Genomic DNA, 21,164 nt, shown 5'->3' on the forward strand with positions numbered 1-21,164 from the left:
CAAAGTTTAGAACTTTTACCTAGACCTACTAGAGGCACTCACCATCCAACCAAATACCCTATCCATGGGAAACTAACTACCACTCTATAGAGTGGGAAATGTATACTACCTCTAATTCACAGGCACAGTGTTTCCTGGACTTTATCAACACAAACACCCCAGACCATATAGTGCACTCTCCAACCAGAGGATCAAACATATTGGTACTCACCAACATGGGAGAGTGCTGCACTCTCCCCCAGTGTCTTGTCCTCACTGGTGAAGGCAGACCACAAAGTTGTCTCCCTCAAAACTAAAATCAACCTGGAAAAGTTAGGAACTATACTAAAGCAAACTACTGCTCCCCAAACCCCAAAAACGCATCTACCTATGCAGAATTATTTAAAGGACAACCGCGCCCACAGACTCAAAAAACATGTTTATTTCATCATGGTTTGGTGTTTCCTATATTTTAACACCACTCTGGGACTATTTAGAGCTTTTTAGATATTTGTATATGCAATTTCTGACTTTGACCACATGGGGTCTGGCATCTTGAAATAATTTTGACTGTTTAGTCTACATCTAAATATCCCAGAATGCAGTTTGTCTCCAAAAAATTGCATCAGATCTGCCACGTTTTCCCTAAAGCTCCTGTCAGTGGATTGACTTTACATGCATTCACTGCTGTGTTATAGTCACCTACTTTTGGTTAAAATGTTATCCTTTTTCTATGACTACTTCAAACACAAGCAGTGCAAATGCTACAGAACAGAACTGAAAAGTGCATTTTATTGCACTTTCTTCTTAGAAATGCTAACTTGATTTCTTTTGTGAAGGCTGAAATCTAGTTCTTCAAGGTATCTCCCCTCCCCCTTCACACCTACCTTCCTTAGCTGTCAAAGAGCTAAGGGTAATTTGACCCATTATCTGCATGTGATTGACAGCTCACAGCAGGTGACCAGACTAATCTACTGTTTTCTTGTCAGTCTTTCCCTCCTTACAGTGAGAGACTTTTTTTGTTGCACTCCTCCTGTCAAATTTAGAACCAAGCTCCATAGCACTGGGAATAATCACTGTTTTGCAAAGCATCAAACTCCCACTTATTTTTCCTTCCTGTTTGGTTAAATAGCTAACAAATGATGCACTATAAACACAAAATATTTCACAGACTTGCATGACAGCACCCACATGCTTTTTTTAAGTGGTAATTTAAGAAAATTACGGTATTGCATACTTCTTGTAATCTGATGTAGTGTTGTCGATTAATTGCGACAGACATCTGCTTCTAATGTAAAAACATGCAATTAATGTCTACACATGGTCATTGCAAATTTATGCTTTTAGTTTTTGCAGCTGTTACTGTGCTTCTGCCTGTACTTTGTCACATATCGGTAGGGCTCTTCAGAAATGTAAGATTATAGTTTGACATTTTTGCTAGGTTAAGAGTGGGCTGGGCAAGGCAGCTCTGACATCACAATGTGGGAGGTCCACTGGCTCTTCTATACAGCATGCAAATCAGGCGGGGATTACATCACTTTGGGGGAGTAAACTTCCCGGTAGCTAGAGCAAGAGCTCTGGCAGATGTAACATCATCATTTCAGAACCAGCTAGAGGTTTTTCAACTTGGTTTTCAAAAGAAAGTAAAACAGTATGGAAAGGTAGGAAGCCTAACAGGGAAAACAGTTGAGTGGATTAGTTTTTAAAGCTGCATGGGTGATTTTTCAAGGCTGTATCAATGAACAGGGACTAAAAGAGACAGCAGGTTGAGCAATCTGCTTTAATATCCCATTATTGTCCTTTAAAGAAACCCTGCCAAAAGATGTAAATGGCTGCATTGAAGACAGAGTACCTACCAGTATTAAGCTCAGATCTGACACCGTAAACAAACCACACTGGTCGTATCCTTTCCTTAACAGGCTATATAACAAAAGAAAAAAGTCATGTCCAAAATCAGAAAGAGCAACTCTCAGAGATAACATAACTATTATTCAACTAAACAAGAAAGAAACTAAGAGGTCTAATAAAGTCCAACAAGAGGTCAGAATATCCTCCCAGGCCAAGAACAATCCCAGGGCTTTCTTCAGCTGTCAGGAACCTTAAAAGTAATACTCAGCAGTCTGCAGAACTGATGGTAAATGGCATAACCTTCACTGATCAGGGTGACATAGCAAATCTACTGGCTGATAAATTTAGCTCACCCCATCCCCCCCCCACTACCCCCTGAAAATTCCTTCTAGCATATCCCCCCCAACTATCAACAGGAGCAGGTCCTGGATGGGCTTGCTAAGGCCAAAATCACTGCTTCAATGGGTGCCTACAATATCTCCAGTTGCCTCCAAGATAGCTTATAACATGACCTAAAAGGATCAGTTGAGGCCCTTTTCAACTACAGCATCAAAACAGGTTACGTGCAATGTAAATGGAGGGCTGCAATGGTCATCCCTCTTCATAAAGGTGGGCCATAAACTGACCCTGGGATCTACAGACCTATCAGTCTGACAAGTCCAATATGCAAAGCCATGGAACAAAGGGTCTATATTGTAGTATCAACATTTTAGAATGTCGAATCCCACTTGTTTGACATGAAAATGTTGAACTCCAAGGTTCCCGAATTGCCAAATAACTGATTTCTTTCCAACGGAAAGAAATTGGTTGGCCGTTCTGTTACACCTGCCCTTTCCCTGACTGTAGTGCAGTCTCGGAGTTAGAATATTTAGTTAGGGAGGTGTGGGGGACACAGCCCCCCATGTTGGAAGGTGTAGGGGGCAAAGCACCCCACTTAAATATGTTTTTTGTGGCATTGGTGTTTGGCCAACCGATTTCTTTCCGTTGGAAAGAACTCGGTTATTTGGCCATTCAGGAACCTTAGAGTTCAACATTTTCGTGTTGAACAAGTAGGATTCAACATTGTTGGATGTCGATATTATAATATAGACCCAGAAAAAATTATCATGGAAATGATCAACAAGGATACTGACAATCTACAGACACTGGACCTATCCTAGTTTGGCTTTCTTATGGAAAGATCTTGTCTACTTCATCTGGTAGACTACTTTGAGCGTCACCATGGCTATGGATAACAGGAAATGGTACATACCACCTAATTTGACCTTGCCAAGGCATTCAATACAATACCCCACCTGGGTACTCTTGACAAACTCTCAGAACTAGGTATAAATCCCTACATAACTTGCTGCATTGCCAGCTGGCTCACAGATAGGACCCAAGAAGTCAGGATTGGTGAAACCAACTCCACCAAGAGATCAGTCAACAGCAGAGTACCTCAGAGCTCCGTGTTTGGCATCTACTTCTTGCAAGTCATGGCTAATGTCAAAAGCCTCTGGATCGCCAAGTTTACAATGACAGTAAATTTGTAGCTATTATAGATCTCCCCCATGATGCCAACATCCTACAGGATGGTCTAACAGAAAAAGTTGACTGGTGAGAAACCCACAGATTAAAACTCAATGCAAAGAAATGCATTATAGTGCCTTTTGGGAACGCATCCACCCAAACTAACTACTTCAACAATAAAACACCCCTAAGAATTGACCCAATAGTTAGGGATCTAGGAACATATGTAGACAGTAATCTGGTATTCGACCAACATGTAGCCAGACTAGTATGAAAATCATTCTATGTTGCCCAACTCATAAGTGAGGGTATGGCATCCAGGTCCAAGGAAGTTATAGCACCACTCTAATCAGTCCTTATTGGACCCATCATTGAATACAATGCCCCCTTTGGCATGTACCTAACCAGGCACTTGCAACAGTTAGAACACCCTCAAAAGTTCTTAATGAGGAGAATCCAGAGTATGAATACCCTCTCGTTCCCAGATTGCCTTATGGTCCTATCCTTGTACTCAGTCTCTTATGGGTTACTGAGAGGTGATCTATGCCTAACATATAAGGCATCCTGAGATACAGCTGTGATGGATCTCTTACACATCTACAAGAAAAACAACAGCAGAAACAATAGATCCAAAGACCTGAACTTTGTCTGAGACAGATATAGAACCTGCTGCAATGACTGATATGCATCTCAAAGGATCATCATGCTAAGGAATAAGCTTCCCATCTACATGAAGCATAGTTCATCCCTAACCATATTCAAAAGAAACCTTGATCACTGGATGGGAAATCACAAATTCACATCCAGTCAGGCCCACATGTCTCTGATGGACAGAGGTCGACAGTAAGTAAATTATTCACCAACTAAGATACCACCCTCGCCATATAACCCTTAGCTACCTCTTTATTAAGATACCCCACCATATAGGCTTCCAAGGAACTCTGGGAAAAACTGAATTGGGTTGTAGGGCTAGGCTTGTAAAGATTCTTTTGGTCATTAGCCTTTTATGAACCTATAAACCTGTGAACCTATGAATCCTGCTGTTACTGCTTTACAGACTCTACTGCATCAGTCTGCATAGTAAATGGCAATAATCTACAGCATGAATGAACAAAGTTCACAAAAGTGGACTCAGGAATTTCTAGTACTATTAAGGTATAAAAATGTTATATCTTTAAGTAATCTGTACAAGGTTTCAGACACGATCATGTCTAAAAAACTTCAAATTATGACATTTTTCTGAGCATCTAGTTTTACATACAACACATTGCAGGGTGTGGTTACGAATTTAAACATTTTAACACCGTATGTTACTATCTTTCAACTTTTGGAACAGATTGCATGAATTTCCTAGACTCGTATTTAGTAAAATGTTAGGTAGTCATATCCTCAAATTTACAACTCCCAATGCTCCAAAACTGAATAAATCCTTCTCTGAAAACACTTTTGAGACGAGTGATATAGTTTTTCTGTTTTTGTTATTATTGTTACTTAAACTGGGCCAGTCCTAACTGCAGTGTGATCAATGACCTATCCATTGTGCTCCATTGGTCACCTGACACCAAAGCTTGATCCTGCACCACTACATCCCATGACACCTCAGTACTGACTGATTAGCCAGATTTCATGCAAGTCTTCCACCCCTCCTGTAGTGTATTTGCCACACTGTCCAGATCAGAATGTCATAGCCTTTTTTAAATATATGCTCCAGTACTGCAGACTTTGACATTATCTCTAATGTTCATATCAAGACCTTATGGTTCCTGGCTTTTAATGACCAAGTCTGAGCAAATCGATGGGCTATTAACATAATTTATTGTTAGTCAACTACATAGTCGAGTCTAGCTTCTGTGCCTAGTACAAACTGAATAAAATTAATAATCTAAGTTAACATTCCATTATTTATATACTTATTTATGTAACATTTAATAACCAGGTAAGTGAACTTGTTCTCGGACCCCCTTCCAGTCATATCCCAGGTCATAAGGGAAAATATAATAGAAACAGATGGACACATACACAATGACCATTGATGTTAAGTTTATATAAAATTTGAGAAACGCTGTATATGATCTATTAAAACAGATACTTAAAAAGGTAGCACTGGTAAGCTTATCTGCATGTCTCTACTATAAATGCAGATCATTAGTATTCTGCAAGAGCAAAAACAAGTTTGAGAAAGTTCTAGATGTTTACATATTGTTGCTTACATTTTTACATGGTTTGAGAATAATATTTCTGCATAAGCAGAGACTAAGGACTGACTGCTGTTTTGGTTCCATTTATCATGAATATTTACTTTATCTATGTAGTTCTAATTGTATTTGTACAGTATTAATTCAGGAGGCTAGTTAGTCAAACTAAGATACCTTTGGAAATTCTTTAGTTATCCTATGCATCCAAAACAATAGCATTTGTTTTCTTGTAACATTGTTGTTAAAATAATTTGAGATTTTTCTTGTTTGCCTTTACTTTATGTGGGAGTCAGTTCCAATTTACAGGGGTGATTTTGTAGAAAGCTTTTTCTGTAATACATAATTTGAAAGCCTGTCTCTTCAGTGAGATTCCATATTGGTTTCCAAATGAATGGGAAAGCAGCTTGATTATTAGTTTGTTTTGTAATGGTGGGGCAATTCAGTCAATTGAAAATAAATATACTTAGTATAAAGCAGTCTCTGTCTGACTGGCTGCCAGTTAGTTTTCTTTTTGGGGGAGCAGTGGTGTTGTTTATTACTACTGGGGTGTGCTATATTATGGGATACCCTTTCACTTCAACATGGATGGTTTAATTGTACTGAACATTACATTTAAATTATAAAGTGAAAAAAATAAAAGTCCCTTTTGAAACTATATTTTTTTGTGAAAATTTTAAGTGCTCATCACCCCCTGATTTTTCAGCACTTTATGGCCGTATAAAGCAATACCCTTGCTCTAGTTAATTCTGGGCATTTACAGACAGACAATGCAATTAAACTGAGAGCAGGATGTGGCCATACTTTAATAAATGTAAGCCTTTCCTCTGGAGGTGGCCTTTCCTCGGACACCAGCCATATGATAAGTATCCTTCTTATACTCTTTTTCCCACCCACCAAGACAGAATGACTTATCTCCTCAACTAAGGCCATTAGCCCATCCCTTTAAGAAGTAGATGACTGTCCATCATGCTGTATGGGAAAATGGGAAGAGAGGAGATCAAGGCATCCTCGTGTTCAATAATTTTAACAGACACAGGAAATGTATTTGTTGCCCTATAATATAATGATTCATTTTGATGGCTTTATATATTTAGATAGACAAGCCTGCCTCTGCTCACACAAGTACATCTCCCAGCTTGCATTCTGATCCACTGCAGGCCACAAATATCACAAAAAGAAAGTCTAACCAATACGATAATGGATAACGTTATGCCATCTTTTGTTTTATTTTAAGAATATATTTAAAACCCAAACCAAGCATCTAAAAAATCACTGTTCATCTGCAATAACATCATATTTACAGTAAACAATAATGTTATAGCCAACATTTTCTGGAATTTTCAGTAGCATTAGAACAAATAGTACCATAGTTTAATAAAAGTCACCTTTTAATATAAATAAACAACAGTAAGAGGGGTCAACATATAAGGGGACAAATAAATGCAATCAACTAACACTTAGTGTTTCTCTTAAAACAGACACATTCGTGAATTACATGTCAAGAATTATAACTTTTTTATACTTAATAAATTCAGTATCACTTCACTTACACAATCTATATTAACAGTTCTGTCTCAAATTGTTACTCTAACCATCATCTGGTAGGAGAGGGAAATGGAATCACTTCTTCTGCCACAAGATATTTACACAAATCCCAGTGGACCATCATGAACAAAACCTTGTGGCAGTCTATCTATAAATTCCCTAAATGAAAAACTGATAACTATATAAAGTTATCAAAGTATAAAAATAGAAGCTACAATCTTCACTCTATACCACAAAAGTAACTCTGTTTTTCCAGGGAGACAATCCTCCATCTAGCCCCCCAGGGGCGGCCCGTGCTATTGGACTGCTGGACTGCAGCCCCCTCAACTTAAAATAAAGAAAAATAAAGAAATAAAAAGAAAAAAAAATTTTAAAAATCGCGGACTTTCGCGCATGTGCACTAGTCCGGACTGCTGCTGAGACAGTCTGGAGCATGCGCAGATTGTCTCAGCAGCAGTCCTGACTGGGAAACATGAAGAACGGAGCTCCCAGAAGTCTATGCAGTTTTAAACTGCATAGACTGTCCTGGAACTCGCTGGTAAAACGCATTGGGGTCGGACTGCAACGTCAGCAGTCTGGAATTTGCTGCAGTCTTGTCGGGCATCAATCTCGCGATGGGCAGAGTCTGGTGTGGATTGGAGGTTGCTGCAGTCTCATCGGGGGAAGATCTCGCAACGGGGATGTGCGCGGGCAGGTTTTCGTACTTTCGGACAGGAATTTGGATTTATTCTACAGGGAAAGATCTACTAGGGATTTGGATTTATGCTACAGGTAAGTGTGTGGATAGGGATTTGGATTTATGCTACAGGTAAGTGTGTGGATAGGGATTTGGATTTATTGTGTGTGTGTGTGTGTGTGTGTGTGTGTGTGTGTGTGTGTGTGTGTGTATGTATGTATGTATGTATGTGTGTGTATGTATGTAAGTAAGTAAGTAATATACTGGTGGTTAGACTCATGGTGGAGTGGTAGGGAATACCTCAGGCTTGAACCCTGTACCTTGTATGCAGGTGTTAAAGAGGTGAATTCCCTACCCACCACCATTTGTAAAAAAATTGCAGAGTTTTGCCTCATATTTGATCTGATCTGTTCCTCATAATATCTGTGGTTTGTAAATGTTGCAATGCTCGATATTTGATGGTGCAGTGGTAGCATTGTTGCCTCACAGCTGCAGGTTTCTCAGGTTTGATTCTTGGCTGGGGTGCCGTCTTTGTGGGGTCTGTATCTTCTCCCTGTGTTTGTGTGGGTTTTCTTTTGTGTCCTCCCATGTTACAAAGACATGTCTGCATTATTTCTTCCAGGGCCTCTGCTGAAAATTGTTTTTTTGTTCCAAGTCAGACTGTCCTGATTAACAAATGTTAAATAAAATTGACAGGCATTTGAATTTCAGACTTCAGGTTTCTGAATGTTTAATTCCTTACATATTTGATGGTGCAGTGGCAGTATTGTTGCCTCACAGCTATAGGTTTTCTGGTTTGATTCTTGGCTGGGGTGCCTTCTGTGTGGAGTCTGCATCTTATCCCTGTGTTTGTGTGGATTTGCTCTGGTGTCCTGCCATTTTACAAAGACGTGTCTACAGTATCTCTCCCTGGGCCTCTGCTGAAAATTGTTTTTGTTCCGTCAGAAGTAAAATTGACAGGCATTTGAATTTCAGACTTCATATTCTTCAGAAAATGCATAGTAAAACAACTTTTTATTCTAGCAATAAATATATAGTAACACAACCTTTTATTATAGCAATTTTCTAAGTTTATAAGATGACTATTTGAAATTTGTCTTATTTTTGGGACTGTATTACCCTGTTATTGGCTTTGTCCAGGTTTTTTGTGCTAAGGTTGACAGCTATGGCAAGAACTGAATTCACTGAATATGTTTCAGGGCTGTATTCCCTCATTACTGGGTTTGTCCAGGTGTTTTGTGCTAAGAGGTTGACAGCTATGGTGAGAACTGAATTCATTAAATGATAGCCATTTAAGTTTCAGTCTTCCTCTCTTTCACAAAGCAGCTGATTTGGCGTAGTGGTATGTTGCTCTGACTGTTTTGCACAGGGACCTTGGCAGTAAATGTATGGTGGTAACAGCATTTTTCTTTCACAAAGCAGGTGATTTGGCATAGTGGTATGTTGTTCTGACTCTTTTGCACAGGGACCTTGGCAGTAAAATGTATGGTGGTAACACAGCATTTTATTCTAGCAGCTTTCCAAGATTATACAAGCAATGTTTAATGTACCCCTGGTTTTTACCCTTTTGACCCACCCCAATAAATTTGTCTTTTTCCAGATTTCTTGTGCTGTGAAGTTGAGATGCAGTTGAGTATTGAGTAGATTTTACAAGGAGCTGAGAGCTGCAGGGGAAGAGAAGTTTAGTGCTGATTATGCTAAGTCAGCTCGCATTGCTAATAGCACAACAGCTTGTGTACTTGCTTTTGATGCAGAAGGTTGTTGGTTCTACTCCCATAAGGCGTGAATGCTGCCGTACTGAAAGTTAAGATATTAACTATGAGCCTGTTATCAGTTTGCCATCCATTTCCTATTGCAATATTACTAGCTTATTTTTAATGTAATTTAGGCAATTTATTCCTCAGGGGCATCAGACACTTTATTTTTCGATGAAACCATGAAATATAAAGGTGATTGCTAGCAGCAACCTCTTCATTACAGATTTATTTAATGTGGAATTATTTAGATGACTTTTTTACTACTTCAGAGATTGTGCATATTTACTGATAATGGTGGACTGTAGAATTGTGCATATTTACTGATAATAGTGGACTGTAGAAGTTTGAGTAGACTTTTATGATGGAAATGTTCTGAATTGGGCAGTTTTGTCATTGGTGCATGCGTTTTGTTTCATTGTTTACTGGAAAAATGTTCAAAGCAATAGGAAGGTGTATCAAAGAGCACATGTATGTTTCATATGCAAGGGGCCTATGATTTGAAAACAGCCCAGAATTAATCTTTATCTGCCACAGGTAAAATGTATTTTCTTTGAATGTGGGTTTCAATGTTGTTTCAATGAATGAGTTTCAATGGCAGAGAAGTTTTAATGCCAAGTTTGTTTAGCAGATGTCTTCGTGTTTGTGCTGTAAAATGCAAAATAAAACTTTCAAATTAAGTTCAAATCATCATAGAAGTAAATCAGTATGCACGTTAGTGTTTATGGTAAATGGAGTGAAATAGCCAAGTAATGGATCATTGGAATGGCTGCAGGGGGAGGCTCCATTCGACCATGGTTTTGTGAGAGGGAAGGGCGGCAAACTTAGGCAGCCCCAGCTGAACCATACCTCCCAACTGTCCAGATTTTCAAAGAATGAATAGATTTTTTGCTTCTTATTTTTGGTTTGTTCCTCATAAAATTTATGTTTTTCTGGCAAATCATTTAGGAATTAAGTCACTAAATAATGACACACTGAGTTTCAGACATCATAACCTTCAGAAAAATGCATGCTAAAGTAAGACCTGTTCTATCAACTGTCTCAGTTTATACAAGAGCAATTTTTAGTACTGTTTATATGATCCCCCAATATATTTGGCCTTGTCCAGATTTATTGCATTAACAGGTTGAGAGGTACATGCAAATAAATTGCTTTATAGAATTCGGCATAACCAAACCTCTCAAATGTCCCTGATTTTGGCTCAAAATGTTGCTCTTCCCCTAATGATCCCTCCGCAAAATAGCAATTTTGGAAGAAAACATGGAGGGTTTATAATTAAGAAATAACTGTAATAATCAGTTAGATTACTTTTATTTCAGAAATGCATATAGATTATTTTATTTTGTCAGCTGCTCAAGTTAGCAGTACTAATATTAAAGTATCCCTTCTTTGACAGGTTCCCATCTGTATTGTCTTGCTATTTTATATTTTTACATCACATTTTTGGTCCATTTTTCATAAAATTGTGTTTTTTTGGCAAATTAGTGACAAATCATTAAAGACTGAAGTTAGAAAATAATGACAGACATTTGAGTTTCAGATTTCATACCATTCAGAAAAGTCATACTAATGCAAGACCTCTATTATCTTTCAAAGTTTATAAGAGCAATATTTAAAAAAATGTCCTTATTTTTGGGCCTTTGTCCCATTTCTTTGTATGGCTTTGTCCAGATTTCTTGCTCTGAGGTTGAGAGGTATGACAAATGTGTCAGGGCCATCACAAGTCAGCCAGAGACATTTCAAACTGTGACATACTTGTTGCACCCCACTCCCCCATGTAGTGACTCTGGATGTGTCGAAGCAAGGCAAGGAGTAGTTATGCAGTGTAAATGTGCAGAGTATCCCCCCATCCAAGGTAGACACAAGTACTAGAGTGGCTTTTCATCTGTCCTTGATTTTTACAGAATGGTCTGGTTTCTGTCATATTTTTTGTACTGTTGATTTATGCTTATTACTCAAAGTGCCTGTTGCTCTGTGTTTAAGTAGCAATACTTTAATGACCATTAGGTAAGCTTGGCTGAGATTGCAAGATGCAAGTAAGCTTTAATAAGCATACTGTTAAAGAATTGCCAACATTGAAAGCTTTTCTGTTGCCATGTAGAGAATACTTAACTAGATAATGCATAAGCCTTGGGTATTGAAATGCATATGCCAGTATTTGTAATAAAGGACATGATTACATTATTTTAAGAGTCTCATTACACTTGGAGACTTCCAGTCATCTCTGCAGGCTTTACCCGTAAACAGAATGCCAATCGTGTGGTCCATAACCTGTACAGTAATCCTTTTAGTGTGGTACATAACCTGTACAGTAATCCTTTTAAGCAATGTATCTTGAGCTTATTTCTTGTTTGCTTTTCATTTTTTACTTTGATCATGTTTTCCCCATGAAACAAGTAGATGTCAGGCAGCAGGTCTTTTTTTGGATAAGGAACATTTTTACAAGTGGGGGCATCAGAGATTTCTACTTTTAGCATTTTACTTGGTACTTTAATAAAGCTGAATATAAATTATAATTAGAACTGCAGTGCAAGAAGTGGTTTGAGTTGAGTGCTGCTTGTTTTTCTTATACTTGATTTTGATTGGCATTCCATTAATGTATTTAAAAAAAAGTAATTTATTTTTTCATGCCTCACAACCTTTTTTGTTTCCATCTACATATTAAGCTGTCATGCAGCCAATGCATTGAAATATTTTTATTCTTCTACACTTCGTTTTGTCTTGATTGGACTCCCATAATGACGGTTTGGCACCCAGGGCAGTATATTTAGTTTTTGTGGTTTTGAGCATAGCCCCTCCCCCTTTCTAGTTGGCCACACCCCTTCCCATTGACCCCACCCATTCAGCTGTCTCCTGTAGCCCCCCCTTTGATTTGAAGTCACCAGCCGCCACTGTAGCCCCCGCCCCGCCACTCACACACTCGAAGGACTAAATCTTCCATATCCCTTCAAATTAAATATACAAACTCCAAGAATATAAGACCTTAGGATTAAGAGAACATTTGATTTTCAAGCAAAACCAAGTCCCTCATATTTTATGTTCCTCAAGTTTATGTAACATTGGAGTATGTATAATAATTGGAGTCACTGGGGACACAGTTACATACTTTGTCTTGCCACTTAGCATTTTAATTTTTCCATTATTTCTTTACTTGTGAATTTGTCAAAACTGTCTTTTAGACAACTGCCTTCAGTCAATTAGGATAGATTCAGGAAAATAGCAGCTGGCAAGCTGGAATGATCTTGGGATATGGATTTGAATAATATTTACTGGGACATCATTAAATCAAGCAAAACTAAATCCGTCATATTTCTTGTTACTCACATCTGTATGATGTTGGAGTATGTATAAGAACTGGAATTACCAGGGGCACAGTTTACATACTTTTTCCTGCCACCTTCCATTCTATTTTTTTTTTTCATTATTTCTTTACTTGTGAATTTGGTAAAATTGCCTTTTGGACAACTGTATTCATTCAGTTAAGATTCAGAAAAATGTTAGCCATCAGGATGGCATGACACTGGGGACTTGATATGGATCTGGATAATATTTCCTGATTCATAGGTTCATAGGTTGGTACAAGGCTATCGGCCCTAGGGCCTATGCAAGCCTAGCCATAACAATTCCCTGGATATTTCTTCCCATGATATTTACTTCTCAGGCCCCTGTCTAGCAGGGCGACTGACATGATCCCCAGGGTGAATTTCCTATCTCCCATCCAATCATCAAGGTTCCTTTTGAAGAGGGCCAAAGAGGCGCTCTGCTTGACATGTATGGGCAGTCTATTCCAGAGTATGGGGAGTCTCTGGGTCAGGAACCTATCCCTCCAGCATGTTTTGTTCATTGTGATGACAAGGTTTAGATCCCTGGAGTGTGTGGCTCTGAGGGATTGGGATTTCTTTAAGTGGAGCATGTCCAACAGCTCAGGGTTTGACATGGCCTTGTATGTTAAGCAGAGATTGCCTCTGAGTAGACGATATGCCTCAGAGTATAGCTGGAGTTTTTTTAGACGGTCAGTATATGGCATCTGCTTTAGGCCTGTGATTCTTTTAGTGAGATATTTCTGTGGCCTTTCAAGCTGTTGCAGATGTCTTGTGAGGTACATACCAAATGGGGCATTATACTCTATAATGGGTCTAATGAGGGATGATGAGGGATGAGTACAGTGGGACAATGACCTCCTTTTTTCCGGATGAAAAGCCCTTAGTGATGAGGTGTGCCACATAGAAGGATTTCCTGACTGTTGTGGCAATGTGGTTATCGAAAGTGAGACCACTGTCCACCTGTGTCCCTAAGTCTCTCATCACACTTTCGATGTTTAGTGTCCTGCCACCTATGTGGTAATTCATGGGTACATGTTTTTTTCCAAAGGGGATAACTATACATTTCTTGGCATTAAGCTTGAGCCCATGGCTTTGGCACCAAGCATCTGTTTCTGTAAGGCCCTTTTGTAATATCCACATCATTTGGGGATTCAGTAATGGCTCCCAGTTTGCAGTCATCTGCAAACTTTGTTAGCCAGAGACCCTTAGTGTTGGCCTGTACTTCAGAGAAGTAGATGCCAAACAAGAGTGGTCCCGGGACTGAACCCTGAGGTACTCCACTTGTCACTTGTATGGAGCTGGATTTGGAGTCAGCTACTTTTACCGTCTGGGTTCTGTCAGTAAGCCAGTTAGCAACCCATCGAGTGACATAGGGATTTATGCCCAGCTTAGTAAGTTTATCTATAATTCCAGAGTGGGGGGTGGTGTCAAAGGCCTTGGCGAGGTCCAGATAGGCTGTGTGGACTGCCTTACCCTCGTCCACAGCTCTGGAGACTGATTCGAAGAAGTCAATCAGATTCAGGAGACAAGATTGGCCCTTCACAAACCCAAACTGGGTGGGGTCTAGTGTTTGAAGGTTGCCAATGTCTTTGTTTATAAGTTCCATGATAATGCATTCCATGCCCTTGCAAATCAGGCTTGTCAGACTGATGTGACGGTAGTTCCTGGGATCCAAGGTGGAGCCTCCCTTGTGGAGCGGGATAACTGTAGCTGTGCACCACTCAGTGGGCACGAAGCCTGAGGTGAGGCTATGATTAAACATCATACTTAGGTGAGGTGCCAGTTCATTTTGTAGTTCATGTAGTACACAGCCTGGGATGTCATCTGGTCCCTTGGATGCTGTATTCTTAGCTTTGGAGAGTGCGGTTTCTACCTGTGTGGCCGTGATTATTGGAATTTGGCAGTCTTTTGGTATTGAGATGGGCCCTTTAGGGGGTGAGAGTGGGGTGAAGTTGGCACTAAATCGATCTGCCAGGATATTGGCAATATCCTTGGGATCAGTACATTTAATGCCATTCTGTTGTAACTCAGAGCAGATCTGAGCATTGCCATTTAGATTCTTGACATAACTATAGAATGCCTTGTGGTTGTCTTTGGAATCTTTGGCAATTTTATTTTCGTAACTAGCTTTTGAGGATTTTATGAGGGATCTCAGCTTCTTACAGAGGCTGGTGAGGGAGTTTTTTGCATCCTGGGATTTTCCTCTTTTTTGCAACAGTTTCTTCCTTCTGTTGTATAGTTTGTTTATAGCAGGGGACCACCAGATTGGCTTCCTTTTTTGGAGAAGAGCATCTTGGTTCTATTTGGGATGGCATGATTCATGCACGAGTGGATGTGCTCGTACAGTGCCTTAGTGTAGGATTCTGCAGTTGAACTTCCAGATCCCGTCTGCATGGGTGTTGTGAAGTTTGTCACTTCTGACTTCAGTAGCTTGAAGTTGGCTTTGGAGAAGTTTTTTAAGGAGGTTTCCTTACTGGGGGGTGGGGGTGGGATGTGGATGTCAAGGGTGATTTGCTTATGGTCAGACCTGACCAATGAGGGGGTGACCACTGGTGTGGAGCATCTATCTCCCATGTTGGTAATGACCATGTCTAGGATACTGGAGCCCCTGGTGGGACAATGGATTAGTTGATCCAGGGCATTGGAATTTATGAATTCCAAGAACGGTTGGGAAAAGGAGTTGGTACCTGAGTAGTTTTCCCAATTAATGGCAGGGTAGTTGAAATCACCTAGTATTAGGGTGTTTGGTTGTATCTTAATATTTTCCAGTATGTTTAGAAAGGTGTAGTGAAAATCTTGGGGCATGGATGGGGATCTGTAGCAAGCTACAATTTGGATTGCAGTCTTACTTAGTGTTAGTTGCACCTGGAGAATTTCAGATGCATTGTGTTGGGCAACTAGCCTGGAGGTGTGAATATCCTTGGTGAATATGGACACTCCTCCACTTTTAGTGTTTCGGTCCTGGTTTTGTGGCCGAAAAGTGTGGTAAGAATTGTAAACTGGTATTGCAGGGGTGCTCTCTGGAACCTTGAACCAGGTCTCAGTTACTGCACAGATATCGATGTTCTCCATTTTTAGGAGTGCCTCGAGAGAGTGCATTTTGAGGTTTAGACTTCTAGCATTGAGTAGCATTACCTTCAGATTTTGCCTGCTTCTATTTGTTATGGTGGTGGTTTTATCCTTTGAACCTTGCCTAAAAAAGGCACTATAGGGGTGGCAAGAGCTTTAGCCAGTAACCTGAATCCCAGGGGTGACAGGTGCAGATCATCTCTGGCAAAGCATCGCGGTTTGTCGATCATGTCTTCCCAGGCAGACAAATACCGGATCCCCTTTGAATGACACCAGAAGCTTAGCCAATTGTTGAAGTCAATCATTTTGTCCTTATACTGTGGTATCATTCTTGGCGAAGGCAGGATGCTACTCAGGGCTAGGGTCATACCTGCCTGGGTCACATGATCCAAGAGCTCTTCCATATCTCTTTTCATGTAGTCCAGGGAGGTACGTCTCAAGTCATTCACTCCAGCATGGCCAATGACAGAGTCATATTTGTACTTGTTGTGGAGTGACTTGAGTGCATGCGTTATGTGGCGGATCCTGGCACCCAACAGGCAGCTGACTGTAATTTTCTCCTTGTTCAGTCTGGTGAGTGGGACATCAGTGTGCCTGACTATAGAGTCACCTATGACTAAAGTGTTGGGTACATTGTCTTGCCTTAGGGGCTGTTGTTGGGTGGCACACTGATGTTGTGAGCTATGTGTCACTTTGGTTGTGAATGGTGTTTGTTTGCCTTTCAGCTTTGGAGGTCCTTGTTGCTTGGGCAGGTTAATGTTAAGGGCCTCCACATATGTGGGTTTAGTGTTGCTATGTGTGGGTGTTGATGGTGTGGGTTTTGAAGGGCTATGAGTTGCTTGAGGTGTGATGCAGGTGTTAACCTTCTCCTCTTAACTGTCTAGCACAATCTTGGCCGGAGAGAGCTTTGCTTCCAGTTTGGCTATGTAAGTGCATCTCTCACAGGTTGTAGTGTTGGGTGGTAGGAGGCAGTTGCCGCATTGCCCCAGTATGCCCAGATTCACCAGGTGGACAGGAGAAATCACGGGAAGCTGACCCTTGGACATGCCTGTTTAGGTGCTTTTATGTAAAGTTTAAGAGCTGTTTTCCCTTACCTTTGCAAGGTACTTTGCAATTATAGGCTGTTTAGTGCCTATGATTAATTTCTCCTTATTGACAAGGAGGGCTGAGTGCTTGTATCTGTTTCAGGCTTCCTAGTGCTTTCCAGCAGGTTCTAGAGGCAAGTGCTAGTCACAGGGGTTCAGATTTTAGTGCTACTACTGAGAAACCAGCTAGTTTTAAGGGAAAATTTGAAGAGCAGACTTTCTGGCACCTGGAATAGTTTAACTGTAGCCTCGCAGTGCTGCACGATGTGAAAAATATGCAAACACACGCGTTTTTAAGCCAGAAAGTTGAAAGGGATAGAAATCAGCCCAAAAGGCTAATAAAATTAAAATTTCAGAGCTGGAAACCACTCCTCTAGCGTTAGATAGGCAGTACAATGCTCACCAATCCCACTGGTAGGCAGTAGGATTTCCCTCTACCAATGCAAGGTCTGGATAGCTCTGAGCACAGAAAATAAAGTCCTGAGACAAGCAAAGCTTGGGATATGTACTGGCTAGAAAAAGTGGGAAACGAGCAAACAAGATAGTATTTTTTTTTTGTAGAAGTATTTTTTTTTTGTAGAAATGAACCAGGATAGGCCAACATAGCCAGCATAGGCCCAACTTCAACGGTATCCTGCAGACAAAATCTCTGATATCCAAAAAGATACATGGTGTAGAGTGCTTATAATGAGAACAATTAACCCAACAAAAGTATCAAGATATTCAAAGCCAATACAAAAAAGAAAATATTAAGCAAAGGATACATGGCAACAGATCCACACATTTTACATATCTAACTTCATATTTACATATGTGCCAGACTGTTTTATCTTGTCTGCTACAATAAGCTAAAAGGATATCTTAGTGAAAGATGGATTAAATAGAAATAGATAATGTTTGTTTTTAAGCAAAGCATGTAAAAATTAGGAAGGAAGACAAGTAAATAGATGAAATAAATGTTAGTAATCTGTGCATTGACATTTTTTACTTTCTTTAAAACTTAACCAAACTAGCTTCTGAATATAACTCATGTGACTAACCAAATCTTGGATAGTACCATATTTTACAGAATATCCTAGGGTTAAAGAAAGACTTATTGAATGAGGGTTCATCTTGTGCTTGCAAGCTTTTTTTACACCTGTCCCTGACAGTAACTTCCTATGATCCTATGATCCTATTACTACAAAGTGAAACACTTGGAGGGAAAAAAGAAACATGTAATACTTTTAAATAGAGGTGCACCCTATGGTTTAATACTTTTTCATTTGTGAAGCAATTTAAATTACATTTTCAAAGAAAGGAAAAATATTTTTAAATTACATGCAGAATGATTATTCAGTTTCGTTACTGAAACTTCAAAGTGAACAATGGAAGGTTTAGAAGTGGGAATATAGCATGTCTTTAGACATACTTTTGTCCTGTATTTCAGAAGAATCTGTTTTAAGGAATACATTTTTTTTCTTTAGAGTGTATAGGGGGCTTATCCTATGGTCTGATTCTAAAAGAATTCTTCTCAGTGTAGGTAATGTTCTCTGGTGGGCACCTGCTTTATAGAGAGGCCTAACACCGGAATAAGTCCCTTACACTGAGAGCAAATCTTTTGGAATCTGGCAGTCTTTATAATTACTTATTTTACAACTGCATAAACTTGAGCTTACGTGACAATTGGTGACACAAGATATAATATTCAGTTGCACAATAAAATTTAGTACATTTAAAAATTTGGTTGGACTACTTTTTCATTTCAGTGCCAACCTTAAGGCCGAGGTTGGCAGGCTGTCCATATTCACCAGATGTAACAATCAGCTAATGTTCTTAGTCAGTAACTACTACAATCACTTATTTGCAGTAACATGCCATTTCAAGGATAGTGTCTAAGACTTTCGTATGATTTAAAATTGTCACTGTCATTCAATGTTAGGTCATCTGAAAAAATTAAATGACTCCATAACCTTTACAATAGTACAGTTGAGGTAATACAGCATAGGCAAGTACTAGATTAGCTACCACTGTAAGTCATTTTAAACCTAGCCAGTTTCCCTTTCAAATGTGAGAATCAAATCTTGTATCTTGTGACTGTAAGGTAAACACCTTAACCATTATGAGAAATAACCCAGTAGCACCAACACAAGAGCGAACAACTGTCCGTAAAATCCACTATTTATTTGAACAAAAAAATGGTAAGCGCTTTCGGCTGTGTTGCTCCAGCCTTCATCAGACCTGAAATAACACTTTATGAACTGACAGATACATTCATCCACAACACCTTTTTCCCCTTTTTGCTCATGGGGTCAGGGTATCCCTATAACAGTGACAATTATCTACAGCCAAGGTTCACAACGACAGGTGGCTAGCCTTGATGCAGCTATTCTTCCATACCACACAATCACACATACACTCACACCTATGGCCAATTTAAAGTGTCCAGTCCACCTATTGCATGTCTTTGAAATGTGGGAGGAAAACAGAGCACCTGTAGGAAACCCATGCGAACACAGGAAGGACATGCAGATTCTACACAGAAGGCACCACAGCCGATAATCGAACTGGAATACCTTTATATATATATATATATATATATATATATATATATATATATATATATATATATATATACATATGCATACATATACATCTGTGTGTAGGTATATATATATTATATATATATATATATATATATATATATATATATGTGTATGTGTGTGTGTGTGTGTGTGGTTCTAGGACTATTGAATGAAAGTTCACTAGTCCGAATCCACAATAACTGATCGCACTTTAATGAAAGCGCTTTCACCAAAAAAGCACTTTCATTAAAGTCTGTTCGAAAAAAAAAAAAACAATAAATCTTCTTTTATGCAGGGGGGCTTGCCCCCCTGCACCCCCCCAATTTTATATTCTCACTCCGAGGTCACACTACAGTGGGGAAAAGGGAATTCTCCCTTAACCGCACCATAGTGCGACTGGCACAACCAGCATACATAACCAAAAGTGCTGCTTCGGTGAACAGCACTTTCGGTTATGTATGTTTGGTGATTTCTGCCTCGGCAGACAGTGCTGTCGGGGATCTTATATGCGTGTGTGTGTGCGTGTATAGACAGAAGGAGATGACTGAAGTGTGTTTGGTCATATGTTTGATACATCAGACATAGTTAGGAGAGTTGTTTTATCAAAATGATTTTTCATTGCAAGATGCTGGCATTTCTGTTGTGGGATTGATATATGTGGGGAGTGGGATTTTGTCATACAGATTTTGCCCTTTCCCCACTGTTTTGCAATCTTGCAGTTGCTATATACAGTTTGTAGAGGCTGTGGGGGCACACCCCCACACATTATGAAGGGAGACTTTCTCCCTGCAAAAATACTTTTTTTTTTTATTTTAATTTCACGTGTGGAGGTTCATGCTCATCACATGCATACTAACATGTTGAGTTTTGAGTTTCAACTGTGTGTTCAATTTAGTGTATGCCAATGTAGTGAGTCAGTAATGTAGTGAAATATAATCACACACACATATATATATATATATATATATATATATATATATATATCAAATAGCATTGACAAAGCCTTGTTTGTGGTTGTAGTATTCTTCTAATAATGCCTATTAATTTTGATATTGAGTGCTAGAATTGTCAGTTTGTTGTATTTATATATATATATATATATATATATATATATATATATATATATATATAAAATATAGGTACTTTTCCATTATCAGAGCAATAAGGGGGACAACTTGCTAGTACTGACTAATATGTTAAGGGTTTGTCAAGGTCGCAGATTTCAGAAAAGGGCAGCCTTTGTCATATGAAGCCCTTTCCTCGTACCCCTTTCCATTTTTCTTCAGCAGTAATTTCTGGGCTTTTCACCTTTTTTTTACCATGGCTCACGTCTTGATTTTCTAGGCATTGTACCACTGTAGAAAGAGCCCCTGTCAATTTATAAATAAGGTGAGAATGAAACTTATTTTGTGAAAAAATAAGGAAGTGCTCCTCTTTCCTACCATCAGTTGACTTGTAAGGGAATAAACTCCTATAAGTTTAGTAAGACAATCTATCCCAAATGCAATAATTCTGAAACCCCAGACACAGAGTTCAGATCTTCCCATTCTCACTGCGAGTACATTGACAGATATACCTCCCAGTATTACAAATCTTAACATGCTGACCATTACAAGG

The 21,164-nt window shown here is 39.3% G+C and overlaps 1 protein-coding gene across 1 annotated transcript in view; it reads right to left on the reverse strand.

The window, feature by feature from the left end:
• The window catches only part of LOC122816455 (cytochrome P450 3A24-like), a 519,725-nt gene that overhangs the window by 437,426 nt on the left and 61,135 nt on the right, over positions 1–21,164 (reverse strand). The gene's annotated exons all lie outside the window — the stretch shown is intronic.

Source organism: Protopterus annectens, chromosome 12.part0, assembly GCF_019279795.1.
Source record: "Protopterus annectens isolate FY-2018-M chromosome 12.part0, PAN1.0, whole genome shotgun sequence".
In the NCBI taxonomy this organism is placed as follows: Eukaryota; Metazoa; Chordata; order Ceratodontiformes; family Protopteridae; genus Protopterus; species Protopterus annectens.